We start from the raw sequence: 16,727 nt of genomic DNA, 5'->3' as shown, positions 1-16,727 counted from the left end.
GGCAATGCATTTTCTTGGAATGAATATGGCTTATCTGTCACGCATTGAGAGAATGCAGGAATTATTTTAGGCTTCAATGGTAAATTACATCATTATTGCAAACACATATGTGGCTTGTGAATGGAAAAATGAGTGGAGACAAGGATTTAACAATGTCATTTTATGCATGGCAATGGTGTTATTTTTCATATTTTGAATACGTGGCTTTTAATACATTTATTGATGTATTCTCTTATTTAAACATTCATTCTAGGATAAGCTTATGTGTTGTAATAATATGTTAATAGCTCCAGTTGCACTGATGGCTTTGGGTGTTTACGGTTGTATTTGTGTCTTTTTATGTGACAATGTGAAGGTTCTAGTGCATCAATCAAAAGGAAAACCTACCAGGTATTGAGATTCTTAACTTACAATAAATGAGACCTCAATAACTTCCTTGAATCACGTCATAAATCACTGAACTTTCTGTAGTCTCAAATGTTCTCTTCCTGGTAAAGGTTAAAGTTAAAATTGAACAAACAGGCTTGCCAGTTGTACAATGAGAAACAGTATTGGTTTGATTGAAGGAGCCCTGAACTTTAAAATTGAATTTTAAATGCTTACTATAAATAGCCAATCATAAGAGCATAAGAACATAAGAAAGTTTACAAACGAGAGAAGGCCGTTCGGCCCATCTTGCTCGTTTGGTTGTTAGTAACTTATTGATCCCAGAATTTCATCAAGCAGCTTCTTGAAGGATCCCAGTGTGTCAGCTTCAACAACATTACTGGGGATTTGGTTCCAGACCCTCACAATTCTCTGTGTAAAAAAGTGCTACCTATTTTCTGTTCTGAATGCCCCTTTATCTAATCTCCATGTATGATCCCTGGTCCTTGTTTCTTTTTTCAGGTCGAAAAAGTCCCCTGGGTCGACATTGTCAATACCTTTTAGAATTTTGAATGCTTGAATCAGATCACCGCGTAGTCTTCTTTGTTCAAGACTGAATAGATTCAATTCTTTTAGCCTGTCTGCATACAACATGCCTTTTAATTCTGGTCGCTCTTCTTTGCACTCTTTCTAGAGCAGCAATATCCTTTTTGTAACAAGGTGACTAGAACTGAACACAATATTCTAGGTGAGGTCTTACTAATGCATTGTAAAGTTTTAACATTACTTCCCTTGATTTAAATTCAACACGTTTCACAATATATTCGAGCATCTTGTTGAACTTTTTTTATAGCTTCCCCACATTGTCTAGATGAAGACATTTCTGAGTCAACATAAACTCCTAGGTCTTTTTCATAGATTCCTTCTTCAATTTCAGGATCTCCCATATGATATTTATAATGCACATTTGTATAGTGCAGTACCTTACACTTTTCTCTATTAAATGTCATTTGCCATGTGTCTGCCCAGTTCTGAATGCTGTCTAGATCATTTTGAATGACCTTTGCTGCTGCAACACTGTTTGCCACTCCTCCTATTTTTGTGTCGTCTGCAAATTTAACAAGTTTGCTTACTATACCAGAATCTAAATCATTAATGTAGATTAGGAATAGCAGAGGACCTAATACTGATCCCTGTGGTACACCACTGGTTACCTTGCTCCATTTTTAGGTTTCTCCTCTAATCAGTACTTTCTGTTTTCTACATGACTCCCTAATCCGCATGCATGCATTTCCTTGAATCCCTACTTCGTTCAGTTTGAGGATTAATCTTTTATAAGGGTCTTTGTCAAAAGCTTTCTGGAACTCTCAATGTTGCATCCTCAAAACAATCAAGCAGGTTAGTTAGACACGATCTCCCTTTCCTAAAACCATGCTGACTGTCTCCCAGGATACTGTTACCATAGCGGTAATTTTCCATTTTGGATCTTATTATAGTTTCCATAATTTTACATATACTAGAAGTCAGGCTTATTGGTCTGTAGTTACCTGGTTTGGTTTTGTCTCCTTTTTTGTGGATCGGTATTACGTTTGCAATTCTCCAGTTTGTCGGTACAACCCCTGTGTCAAGAGACTGTTGCATGATCTTGGTTAGCAGTTTGTAAATAACTTCTTTCATTTCTTTGAGTACTATTGGGAAGATCTCATCCGGCCCAGGGGATTTGTTTATTTTAAGAGCTCCTAGTACCTTTAACACTTCTGCCTCTGTTATGCTAAATTTATTTAAAACTGGATAGGAACAGGTCGACATGTGGGGCATGGTGTCTGTATCCTCATTTGTAAAAACTTGTGAAAAGTAATCATTTAATATATTTTTTCTTCATCTATGATTTTACCATTTGTAGCTCTTAGACATTCAACCTCCTCTTTGAATGTTCTCTTGCTGTTATAATATTGGAAAAACATTTTGGAATTGGTTTTAGCACCCTTAGGAATGTCAATTTCTATCTCTCTCTTGGCCTTTCTAACTTCCTTTTTGACTTGCGTTTGAAGTTCTAAGTACTCTTTCTGTGTACTTTGTTTTTGGTCCCTTTTAAACGCTCTGTAAAGTGCCTTTTTCACTGAATATTTTTTTAAATTGATCTATTAAACCATTTTGGCCATTTTGTTTTAGATTTAGATTTGTCTACTTTTGGGATGTAAACAACAGCCATCCTTTTTCTATGGATGTTTTCTCTATTTTACTCCAATCTACTTCTGTTAGTCTCTGTTTCATACCTTCATAGTTTGCTTTGCTAAAATTGTAAACCTTAGCTTTAGTCATTACTTTTTGAGTTTTAAAAACCACTTCAAATGAGACCATGTTGTGGTCTGAGTTTGCCAATGGTTCTCTGACCTCTGTTTTAGTTATTCTGTCTGTTATTTGAAAAGACTAAATCAAGGCATGCCTCCCCTCTAGTTGGTGCCTTGACAAATTGCATTAGGAAGCAGTCATTTGTCATTTCCTCCATTTCAATTTCGTCCGTCGTGCTCCCCACCGATTTTTCCCATTTCATATGGGGGAAGTTGAAATCCCCCATTAGTATGGCTTCTCCTTTGCTACACGCATTTCTAATGTCATTGTATAACAGATATTTTTGCTCGGCGTCTGAATTTGGCAGTCTATAGCATGCTCCTATTATTATGCCCTTTGAATTTTTGTCCATTATTCTGACCCATATTGATACTGCATTGTTTAGCGCTACCCCTCCGCCTCTTCTGTCCTGCCTGTCTTTCCTATACAGTGTATACCCACTAATATTATATTTGTCTCAATCACTCTCAGACAACCAAGTTTCTGTAACACCTATCACATCGTAGTTACTTGTTAGTGCAGTAGCTTCAAGTTCTAACATTTTGTTTCTGAGACTTCTAGCATTTAGATAAATACATTTAATGGATGTCTTACCTGAGTTGTTGCCCTTGTTTTGATGTGGTCTCCCTTTTGTTTTTTTGTTTTCTTCCCCGTCCTTTCTAGTTCAAATCCTTCTGAACCACCTCAAGGATCCTTTCTCCAAGTAGATTGGTTCCCTTATATTTCAAATATAATCCAGCATTGCGTTTGAAACAAAACAGTTGAAATGCAGTTCTATTAGAAGAAACAATCCTAATTATCCAGTAGCTATGCACTTTATTGAATATGCACACCCAGTCTTTGCAATTTATAGGAATAGAGACAGTCACAATGTCTGTAAGAAGAGGTGACCTTGATTTGAAATTGCTTTTAAATGATTATTTGCCTTGTATGATGTTAATTACTGTATTTATCATGTATTAGATGTGTATATCAAGCTGAAATGTTATAATACGAATTCTATCTAAACATTCAAAAAATGAAAAGACTCAAGCAGTGAAATGTCCTCTAAACCTCATTCATTATGATTACTTGAAGGTAATTACTTTCTTGATTTATATGATTTAGAGGTTTGTGATAATTGAGTTTGTGGTATCTTAATTGAAATGTGTACCTTATTTGTAGTGCTCTCGTATTCTAAGATACATTTTGTTATGCATTCTGTTCATTTAATGAAGAATAATGAACAAATGTGTTTTTTTTTTTAAAGAAATTTAAAGATGGTTTGTAACCATGCAATAGCCATCCACGGAATTACAGTTTTATAAAGGGGGTAGTTTTTAGCCACGTATAGTACTTTGGGATGTTTAAACGTAATTCCATCTATGGGGATTGCATTGTTATAAACCATCTATAATGCATTATTAACACTCTATAACATAGTTATTAAGCATATATTATATATTTATAAAACAATAATAATCAGCACCTTAATATAAAGTGTGAGACCGAAACATCAACAAAAGACTTTGTTTCAAGTCCCACATTGGGTCTTGGTGATTTGGATTTTAATAATAAATTATTGGAGCTATTTTCAAAAACTTTTTGCATTTCAACGTTTTTCTTTTTTTTTTTTTTTTTTTTTTTTTTTTTAAATGCTTACTGTATAAATGGGATAGCTGATTCCGAGGTGTTAGGTACATTATTATTATTACTATTATTATTATTATTATTATTATTATTATTATTATTATTATTATTATTATTAATGTATTCATTTATTTGGCAGATACCTTTATCTAAGGTGACATACAGGTGTTACAGGACATTACAATGCAGGCTTAATATTTAAAACAGTATAGTTTACAGTAAGTGCAAATAGTACTACTAAAATACAATATTAACTAGGATGTAGCAAGTTAGGATTACAGAAAGTTATATCTACAATGACATATTAGTAGTGCAATAGTGCAAGGATAGTACATTAGCTGAGGATCCAGTAATGTGGTGTGTAGGTCAGGGCATAGTAGGAGGGGTAGATACCCCTAACCCCATACTGTTGTCATCACCTTGAATCCTATATTCAACAAGAACTTTTCACCTTTACTTATCTATCTATCTATATATATTTATATATATATATATATATATATATATATATATATATATATATATATATATATATACACACACACACACACCATGCAAATCTACACTCTTTAATATTAAAAGCATTGCGTATTTAAATGGTTGAGGTAAACACTGCTAAATAGGTTGCTACTTCCATCCATTTGAACCGCAGGCTTCACAAATACTTCTCAATCACGTGACATGCGATTAGTCGACTACCAGTTTCTGAGGTCGACTGTCACTTTTACTATTTGACTAGTCAACTATCTGATGCGACTGGTAGTTGTATAAATTCAGGTAGCATCACCTGGTAACAGCTTGTCTTTGCTAATACAGTAGTGACCACATGTAAATATATTCCCTTGGTAAGCAGGTGCTGCCATTTGATTATTTCATATCTGTGTGGAAATCTAGGGGCTTGATTTCTTTTTTAGCCGACATCACAGAGAAAGATCCTCAGTTCACACCACACACATGAGGATGATATAAGCCCTGTAAGATTTGTACTCGGCTGTCTCTCTTCACGTTACAGATGATCAAACAAAGTAAGTTCTGTCGACACTCAGTATGCAGCAACACAGGTTCTTTCTCTGGTAATCTGACAAAGTTGAGGGCCAGCTTAGTTAAGGTTTGAAATAGCTTTATTATCTCCCCCTCCCACCCCCCCTCCCCCAAATGCCTGTAGTAAAAGATGTAAAAAATGTAATTTGGTTTTGATCTCTAACAAAGCTTTAATCAGGGAAGCAATGCAGTAAAATTCAGAGCTAGCTCTCATCATCTTATGTAGGAACACAGAACACTGCCAATGCTCCGCACGGCACAGCTTAATTGTTTTAAAACACATTTTCCATGTTTCCATTTCCACTGTCTCTCTCTTTCAGGAGATGTCTCACATTATACTTCAAACAGGCATTTGAAAAACAGCCTCTCTTGCAGGTTCTCTGAGTTTTTTGTTTTAAAGTTACAGTATGTCCACTGAGATGAAAGCTCCTTGTTCACAAGGACAACCTATTCTAGGAGTGCAGAAGACTGGATACGCATCAAATACATGCAGATAAACAGAACCAGACTGGACATGCATCAAATACATGCAGATAAACAGAACCAGACTGGACACGCATCAGATACATGCAGATAAACAGAATCAGACTGGACATACATCAAATACATGCAGATATACAGAACCAGACTGGACAAGCATCAAATACATACAGATGTACAGGTACTATAGGGTGATACTGCAGTGAGTATCTGTGTATGAGGGATTATCAGTGAACAGGCCAACACTGAACTCTCTGTTTACACGCTACGAGTGTTGATGTAATCCATACATAGACACTTGCAATCCTAATGCAATCATATACTGCTATATTGTAAGAGTTAAAAAAAAAAAATAATCCAGAAATATTTGTTTGCCATGACCAAGCTGTATTCATGTGGACTGGAGAGGAGCCGTATAGAACTAACCATATAGAAGAACTATAGTTACCAACAAGGGACTATAATGCCCGAAGCCTCCCCTGGAGGTAACTATAATTCTTCCCTAGGGGCCTTTAGTTTCCCACTATGAGCCGAGGTCTGTAGTCCATATTTGTTTTATGAATCGGTCAAGAAAGTTAGTCCATAGTGCATAGTTATTAAAGTTTTTTGGCATAGTACTGTCCATCTCACTTTCTCACTGCAGCATACAAATCTTTGAGGAGTCCACTGAATTTGTGAACGTTGTATTTATTTACATTGTCAGAGTGATGACGTAATTTGAGGGAGTTTATAAAACAAAAATATTGACCGTAAGCAGTTGGATCTATTTTTGGTCATGTGACCAGGTTTTAATCAATCACATGCCAGAATTCATTTTTAAGGACTGAATACATATTTTTTTTCTCTCATCTCTGCTTTCTCCTTGTGTCTGTCTGAGCCCTTAGACTATTCATCATTTAGATTAATCCCACTCCAGTGTTCAGGGAGTACTGTTGTTTTTAAGAAGCCACCATTCGAAATAACAGCAGCCTTTTCTATGGAGACAAAATCCTCCCTAATGAATATGCAGCTGTAGAGCACTCTGGGGACAGTTTCACATTGTTAAATATGCATCTTTATATTCCTATCTGATGTTGACATGACATTCAAGTGAGGAATAAGCAGATGGCAGCCCACCTTGGGAAAAGCTAATTTAATCTCATTTGGCGTTGTGTGGCATTCACTCGGGGGACCCTAGCAAGTGAAACACTTTATAACACACATGTAGTTCCGTTCTCAAATCAATCTTAACTTCTCCACCCTCCCCTCTTGTATGTCTGCACAAACCTAGATGTCATTATTTTTACAAATCAGATTCCATGCAAATGAAATACATTTGGTATGGAAGGGGTAATTCACCTGTCATTTGAAAATATAGATGACCGAGTTTTGTAATACTCGGTGACCATGGTGAATACCACTGTTTCAGGTGGGGGGAGGGGGGAGAGGGGAGAGGGGAGATAACACCCCTAGCGCGTCTGTCTATAGAGAAAGCGCCTGGTTGGTTATTGAAAAAAAATACAGTGTTGAAGGTGGGCATTTCACTCTCCAGGTGAAATTACCAAGAAAGTACAAGTGAGGGTTTGCTAAAACATGTGCTTCTTTCAGAACTGCACATTTGAAACCTATGAACGGTTAACAGGTAATATTTGTAAAATTATTTTGTTCGCTAAAATTGTCTTGGGTTTTTCTTATTCTGTTTCTTCAATCGGTCCTATGTCTGTAGATATGTGCACACACACAATGCCACTGTGCATATGACACCTTAAGAAAATCAAACAAATACAAATGCAAGAGTTCAAGTATATTTGCACCATCTGTGAGAGAAAATGTCTGAGATGAAATCAACAAAAGGATTTGATCCATTTTAGAAAAACAATATGGATGAATGAATGAACATGATTACATATGATTTCCATTTCAAATACTGAACAATTGTAGTACAAGGCTAGGGTGTAGAAGGATGTGTGAATTGAGGAAAATGTCTGTGTGGACTAAGCAGTTATATTTTAGGTGTATGTTCTGAAAGTCTACTTTTATGTTTAGGTTTGTTAGTTTTTTTTATTTTTTATTTAAGATTGTATTCATTATTTTGAATACCCTTAGTTTATATACACTTTCTGCACAGTTTATTAAGACCGGTTCCCATGGTATGGAATCTACAGGGTGCTGAAAGGTGTATCGAGGGATGTTAATCCAATCTGTCTTTGATATTTCACACAATTGCTGCTCAACAGGATTGAGATCCGAGGATTGTGGTGGCCATAGAAGATGCCTGAAGTTTCTTCATGATCCTCAAACCCTTCACACACAATCCTGGCTTTATTTTATATAAATACTTTTCTGTATTTCAGAATATTTATATAAAGCTGATCAGAGCATAGCCAGGTGGAACAGATACGTCTATAGGAGGCTAGGACTTTTTCAACCCGAAAAAAGAAACTTATGTAAGTTTTTGGTGGAAAAACAAAGCAGGTTGAGCGTGAGGAACCTAAAAAGCTGTCTACCTGAATAAGTTTCTTTATACAGCCTGCATTATTTATCTCCAATAAATTCTCCTTACTCTCCTGCTTTATTTTTATTTCATTTCTTGCATTTGGTGTTTGGGTGGCTGTGTTAATTGAATCACCAGATCCCAAATGTTGCAAACTAATTTCAACTCAAAAAAGAAAGTAATCTTAAACTGATTTTTTCTGGAATTGAAAGAATTTTGATGTGGGACTATGATTAATAAATTGATGAGGCTGCAAGCTTTACAAGAGACTTATGCAGTAAAATCCATTTTAATTCCATCTTTATTAGAAGTCCCTCCTCGTTAGCTGGTACCCTGTTGTGAACTATCATTATTCCACTGGCTCATTGGTTTAGGAGATTAACATCATTGAATCCATGAGCTTAGAGACTGAGCAATTATCTTGACCTAATAAAAGTGTACCACTCAAAACCTGCACACCAAACTTTTCCCATAATTTGTAACTTTTTGTATACATTTTCTTCTATAGTACCATGCTTAGCATATTACATATTCTACAGTATGCTGCAGGAATCTTGAAATTAAAGCAGAATGTTTAATGAGAGGCCTTGAGCGCTGAGGACTTTGGAGCCGGAAAAAAAGGTGATTTCTGAACACTTTAGGGAATTAGAGCCCCAGTTTAAAACGAGTCTGTACAGGAATCTTGGTGTCATTTTTTACCCTAGTTTACCTTTGAGTCTTGTGCAGAATGTCACCAAGGTGTCATTTTTATCATCTCCGTAACATTGCTCAACTACGGAGAAGCTAGTTCATGACTTTGTCTCTTCTCGACTTGATTAATGCAATGCCTAGCTTGTGGGTGCATCAAACAATTCTCTCAGTAGGCCACAGTATGTACAGAATTCTGCAGCTACAGTTTTACCAAGAACTAAAACCTGTGAACATATGACACTTGTTTTAGCATTATTACACTGGCTGTCTGTTAGGAGGAGGGTTGATTTTAAAATCATATTGTTGACCTATAAAGCTGTAGGAAGAATTAACAAGTAAATGCGTTTACAATACCCAATCAAGAGTAACTGGCTGATGTGTAATGTTTAAATTAATTAGCAGTCTTAATGATTAATTACTTCCAAGCTCAAGATCCGGAAAGTGAAACGCAGTCGAACAATAACACAACACATTATATAGTCTACAAATCGTATCAATGTGAGTTCAGTAATACGGTACAAAAGTAAGAAAGTGAATTTGTGTCAAAATAATCAGTTCATTGAGTTCAGCAATGGATAATTTTCAGGTAATACGTCAGCTTCAATGTGACATGTCAATTATAAGTAAAAGCAAGCAGTCATCAACATTTATATTTGTCTTTCTATAATAGTAGCAAGGTTATAAAATCAATAGTCAAATAGCATGAATAACATGCAAATAGGATAACTGTTTGAAATATATATATATACATACACACACACACACACAGTTGCAGTCCTGATCTAAATCCGATTGAGAATCTTTGGTATGAGTTGAAGGCTGTGTACAAGAGACAATTCTGCGTTAAAAATCACTAAAGAATCATGACAAAAGCTCATTGACAAATGTCCTAATCGTTTAAAAGAGGATAGGGTGCCTCAGCTAGCTATTCATTAATTTTTTCTAGTCAGGGTATGAATACTTATGAATGAACATTTTTAGAGTTTTGCAAAACAATTGCTGAAATAAATAATTGTAGACATTTTTTTTACATTTTACAAAAATCCCTAGAAAACTTACCTTTCTTACACATTAACACTGGAAGGACCGGAGATATATTCATACCTAGAAAGCCCACAGCTGTCTTTGACGGCTGTATTCAAAACACTGTAAATATAACGAATAATAAGGAGAAACAGTTGGATGCAATTAGTTTTTTTTTTTTACTGAGTCACATAAACATCTGAACAACTGAAGCATATTATATACTGTGGCAAAGTGGTGAGTGGATACAGGTGAGTGCAGTGCAGGTACAAATCACACAGACAATTACTAACAGGTGCAAGGGTGTTTATTGATAAATTACAATGTCCAGAGCCTTAAATGCAAATACCTGTAAATTATAATGTTGGAAGTGATTACATCACTTCGGTTTTTGTAAACTCCCGCGGGTTTGACCTGCAACCAAAAAGTCCAGTTTTGTCACCCACACAAAACACAAAGACACAGACACAGTTCCTACGGTGCGTGATTTGATTTAAGTGCTTGTTGTGAAAAGACAGTACGTTGTGAAACAGGGAAGTGCTGGTGTCCGGATTTGTTGCTGGCCTGCGGCTGTAGCTCCGGATAGTGTTAGTAGTCTTAAAACGACACAAACAGAACAATGTTACAAGACAGACTAACAAATACAACACTCACAGTTCTCACAATTGCAGGGTTTCCTTTTGGTTCTTTCTCTAACCATTCACAAAGGAACAGATCACGTACGCTACCCCCCTATTTATATCCTCGCTCATGACCCCTAAGTTAACGAGCACATCCGCTCCTCCAATCCTCGGATGCCACACCGTTTACCGTTGGGGTCATTGAATTTGGATACGGTAGCTCCGTTCCTCTCCTAAATGACCGACTTCCACCTATCATACGGAATAAATTGTCGTGCCATTTAATTAAGGGTACTCTGTTCCTCTTACACCGTGCCTACAGGTCGAGAGGGAGATCTAACACCAAGAATCATTTGATCTCTGTCACATATATATGACTTATATTCTTGAGTCAATAAAGAATTATTATTATTGTTTTATTGTTGTTGTTATACATTGTAACAGTGCCACAACATAACCCACTCTGTGACGATGTAATAAACCAAACTTGTAGGAATATCACTTTTAATAATTAACATGTTAATAATAAATAATATTATTTGAAGGGGAAAAAAAAAAAAAAAACTTCACTCGTGGGGATCTAACCTATAACTCCTACATTGCAGCGTTGTTATCTTCACCTCTACACAACTGCGCTTCAAGGAAATCTTGAAACAATTGTTTTAATTCCTGTTAGCGGCCAGCTTATTAAAGAACATTTTGACAGTTTTGCAAGGAAACTTATTGAGGTAAGCGATTAAAAACAATAATGACAGCAACAGAAACAAATACATTAATCATAAAAGTGTTGTAGCGGACACACTTATTGGCTCATATTTGCAGTCTCAATTTGCATATTCCCAACCAGACCACGTGAACTCAGACTAGCGTGTTACGCATAGCGCAGGGAGGGACAGAGACCTGACAGCTGAAACAACAGCGAGAGGAGATAGAGAAATAAACCATACACAACCCACGTTTCCCAACACGCCCCGTTCACACAAGCAGTTCACAAGTAATTCTTACAGTTTGCAATGAAATGCCAACAGCTTTAAACACTTGCACGTGGTTACAAATGTTCATATGGAGAATATCTTCTGGGGGCCAATTGTCACGGGGGCGAATTGTCACCGGGACCAATTATCATGGGGACCATTGTCGGCGGGACCAATTACACCGTGTAACAATTTTTTTTTTTTTTTTTTTGTTCCTGGGTAGTAAGTGTTATTTCCTAATTGCTTATGCCTCAAAAGTATAGAAAATGGCTATTATTCCCCACAAACTTTGCTTTTGTGACCAGGACAGTGATATTTTGAAATTTACCTATTTTCCAGAACATTCCAGATAGATTCAGTGCTGAGTAAACTTGGAGTAACTTCTAGAACTTTCTAGAACTTTCCAGTAATATAAATAGTAGTATAAATACAGGGGCCTTAAGCCCACCAGTTCAGTTTAGTTCCAGCTGCCTAAGTGGATACATATCTGCATTTTTCTGAGATGGCATCAAGAGGCTGCAAGCATCCGGCAAACGCATTTTGCTATGTCTGCGGCCAATTTATCAAGACAAGAGCGAAAAAGTACTCCGTGGAAGCATCTGCTAAGATGTGTGAGGCCTACAAGGCATATTTTGGCATGCCTGTCGGGGATCAAGACAAACCCTGGGCACCTCATTTCACCTGCGAGCACTGCAAAAAAACTCTGGAAGGTAAGATGGACAATTGTTGCTCTGAATTTTATGTATAAAATTTGTTAAAATTTTTAAAATTGTAAAAGTTTTTAACTTTAAAATGTTTTACAATTTTCAATGTTATTGAAAAAATATATCATATATAAAAAATGTTGCGAGAATCTCTTACACATTAGTCGTGGGTGAAATAAATGTATTTTTGTAGGATGGTACAGAGGGGAAAAGAGAGCCATGAAGTTCGCTATCCCAAGAATTTGGCGGGAACCCACTGACCCACTCAAGCAACTGCTACTTCTGCATGGTGGACCCTTCCAAACGTCGGACTGGCAAGAATGCACCTGCTATCACGTATCCAGACCTTCCTTCATCCATCGCCCCGGTGCCACACTGCCATGAGCTCCCTCCCTCCTCCGGAGAGAGAGCAGCCGTCTTTAGAAGAGAGCAGCAAGTCAGAGAGCGAGGAAGACGTTGTAGATCCAGATGACATTTTCAGAGGTGGAGCTGAGGAGAGAAACCCACACTACCCCAACCAAAAAGACCTCAACGACTTGATTAGAGATCTTGGTCTCACCAAGTCCAATGCCGAGCTTTTGATGTCTAGGCTCAAGCAGTGGAACTTGTTGGATGAAAGTGTGCAAGTCGCAGATCAGAGGAAGCGTCACCAACCTTTTTCCAGCTTCTTCACCCATCAAGATGGGCTCTGCTTCTGCCACAATGTGACCAGTCTGTTCGAGGCAATCGGAAAAAATTGTCAGAGCTCTAGATAAGGAGTCGGCAGCCTTCAAGTACCTTCAAGACTTCTTCCCTAAGCTGTCTGAGGCAAAGGTCAAAGCCGGTGTCTTCGTCGGAACACAGATAAAGAAGATCCTGGAGTGTAATGAATTCCCCAAGAAGCTCATTAGTAAGGAGAAAGCGGCTTGGAACAGCTTTGTCGCAGTGGTTCGGGGCTTCCTGGGCAATCACAAGGCCGAAAACTATGTGGAGCTGGTTGAGACTCTAGTGAAGAACTACGGCACAATGGGCTGTAGGATGTCCCTCAAAGTCCATATCCTTGATGCTCATCTTGATAAATTCAAGGAGAACATGGGAGCGTACTCGGAGGAGCAAGGCGAGCGCTTCCACCAGGATATACTGGACTTTGAACGCCGCTACCAAGGACAGTATAACGAGAACATGATGGGAGACTACATTTGGGGGCTGATTCGTGAAAGTGATTTACAGTATAATCGTAAATCTCGAAAAACTACTCACTTCTAAATCTTTTGTAGTCATTTTTGTATTACTTTAGTATAAATACATGTTAATTTGGATTCATATGTTGTTTTTTTCTGACTTTATGTGAACGAAAAGACACAAGTTCGCCCGTTTTCTCATTGGAAATTTCAAAATATCACTGTCCTGGTCACAAAAGCAAAGTTTGTGGGGAATAATAGCCAATTTCTATACTTTTGAGGCATAAGCAATTAGGAAATAACACTTACTACCCAGGAACAAAAATTGTGTTTCATAGTGTTATCGCGGAGACCAATTGTCAGGGGGACTCATTTTCGCTAGGACCAATTGTCGTGGACGAATTGTCGCGGGGCGAATTGACGGGGGCGAACTGACTTGCTCCCATGAAGAGCTAATTGGTTAGACGGTTGTCTGCAGCTCTCTTCTTCCCTGACTTTGCTTGCTTGTTCGTTCATGTTTGAAGCTGTTGAAAGCAGCGTTGCAGTTCAAGATGTTACACCAATAAAGAGTGAAAATGAAGTGGAGACTTAGGACAGAGGGCAGGAGACATTTCTTTACACAGTTTTTGAGGGGATAAAATGGGTTACTAGTCAATTTGTTGATGTTGAATCATTGGGATCCTTTAAGAGCCGACACATTTTTAAGATCAGCCAGCTACTAGGAAGCCGGAGCAGGAAAAGGAAGACACAATTTGAAAGAAGTCCTCTATTTAAAACAGCATTTAAATGTCACCTTCCAGCAGTGATTGCCTTTAAGAACATAAGAACATAAGAAAGTTTACAAAAGAGAGGAGGCCATTCGGCCAATCTTGCTCATTTGGTTGTTAGTAACTTATTGATCCCAGAATATCATCAAGCAGCTTCTTGAAGGATCCCAGGGTGTCAGTTTCAACAACATTACTGGGGAGTTGGTTCCAGACCTTTATAATTCTCTGTGTAAAAAAGTGCCTCCTATTTCCTCCTATTGTAGTTACTGTGGACATTTGCTTCACACAACACTTTCAGAACCTCTGGGAATCCTGAAGCACACAGCGCTCTACAAATAAAAACACTCTGATATGTCTACAAGTCCCCTGTGGCACTAAACAACCTTCACTTATTTTCATTAAGCTGTTGTTGGGATGATGGCTCTAAAACGATACACAACGGAATTAGAACATTCATTTTCACCACTTAGTGGGAATGTGTTTGCCGTCCTGCCTGCTTGTCAGTATTGGAATGAACTTGCAAAGTCATAATTCTGTGTGCAATCTCTCCTAATGAATCATTAATTCTCTGTGTGCAATCCCGCCTAATGAATTTATATATACATGACCCTACTTACCATTCCAAACTCCACTGCTGTATCATTTGTTACAGGGGTTTTCCTAATACAAGTCTGTTTTATTTATTTTTTTCTTAATCTGGGTATTGGATATCTTGCTGTGCAAACTGCAGCGTACATTTAGTTTTTACCTCTGGAAGTTGAGTGTGGAAAGTTTGCATAGAATCAGATAATGCTAAGTGATCTTTTTTTCCCTTTAATGAATATTTAAGCAAGATAGATAATGTTAAGCATTTGAGTCTTGATAATTGAATTTGTGTAGGGTAGTTTTGTTTTCTTTGAGGTATACTGTACTATACAGTAAGTCACATGTTTGATAAATACAAGATATTGCAAACGGGTGTCTATCATACTTTGCAATCCAAAAAACTCTACTGAGGGAAGATTGAGTTCTATAGTTTACATTTTCCCCCAAAATGTGATGTGTTCTTGTTCATCACTGTGCACAACTGGAACACAGAGGAAAGCTCAAATGTGTTATTTGAAACTTGTGCAGGTAGAATTGTAAGTCATAATTGACTATAATAGTTATTGACATATTGAAGCTTTGCAGTTTCCCCATGTATTTAACGAAAAACTGATAAAAATTGAAAAATGTGACATTTAAAAATCTAACATGAAATACTGTACTTATGGCCGGTAGACTTTTGCGATATCATTTTGTAGTTTCTTTGATTACATGATGTTAAATAAAAGATTGAAATTATGTTTATATAGTTGTTTTTTTTTAAATGATGTCTCAATCAGTGGTGGAGGAACAGAAAGACGGGCCCAGGTGCAGGTTTTTTGTGGGCCCCCTTCAATTTACACATTTGTACTCCACTTTTGTGTTTTGGAGGATTATATTTACAAAATACACTATTGGAAATCACAAAACAAATCAGATTGTATGTGGCGTAAATTCGCAAATGGGATTGAAGCTGTCTTCACTCACTCTCTCCTATGGTGTACAGTTGACCGTGTTGCACCTGTGTGACGTATTTCAATTTCGCATCGACTCCTGAGACCCTGTCAGAGCTGCAGAAAGGAGAACACGCCGGGCCCCATAGAATAAATGAATGAGTGAATAAACAGATTATTAAATGAATAATGGCCCTGAAAATGAATACATTGATTATATAATGATTTCAACTTTTGAGTTTACCTGCTGGGGCCCCCTAAGTGCGTGGACCCCTGTGCAACTGCACTGGCAGCACCGGCTATTCCTCCGTCACTGGTCTCAATCCTAAAATTCTATATGATGCAAAGCTTTTGGCCATCGCTATACTATGACTGCTACTAATAATAAAACAATGTTTTGTCCTTCTCTATTTTTTGTAAAACCTCATATTGGTTATCCATCACTCATCACAAGTTGAAGATTATGACCCTCTCAGTCCTTCAGGATTTTGACCCTGATGTTTTTTTTCTGTTTTGAGGTGAGATGTGTGCTCAGTCAACCAGCCCTGAGAAACCTTCACTAACCATTCTCAACACTGAGACCTGAGTAAACATGCTTGCAGAGGGAGTGGAGGGCAATCACTGGAGCTGCATGCTTATTGAGAATAGTGTTCAGAATGGGCTAGGTGAATCCCAATCTGATCAGAAGTAATCAATTACAATTTAGGAAAAAAAAACAAAAAAAAAACATTGAGGTCTCTATGCTGTGAGATTATTGGGGTTGGCTATTGATGTGACTGCTTAAACCATCTGCCCACATGCTGTTACAGACAGCCAACCTTGGAAAATGGAACCAAATGGAAAATGACCTGTATGGTAACAATATCCTGGGAGACAGTCAGCATGGTTTTAGGAAAGGGGGATTGTGTCTAACTTACCTGCTTGATTTTTT

Source organism: Acipenser ruthenus, chromosome 20, assembly GCF_902713425.1.
Source record: "Acipenser ruthenus chromosome 20, fAciRut3.2 maternal haplotype, whole genome shotgun sequence".
NCBI lineage: Eukaryota > Metazoa > Chordata > Actinopteri > Acipenseriformes > Acipenseridae > Acipenser > Acipenser ruthenus.
The sequence above is the reverse complement of the archived record's forward strand: the minus strand, read 5'-3'. Positions refer to the sequence as shown.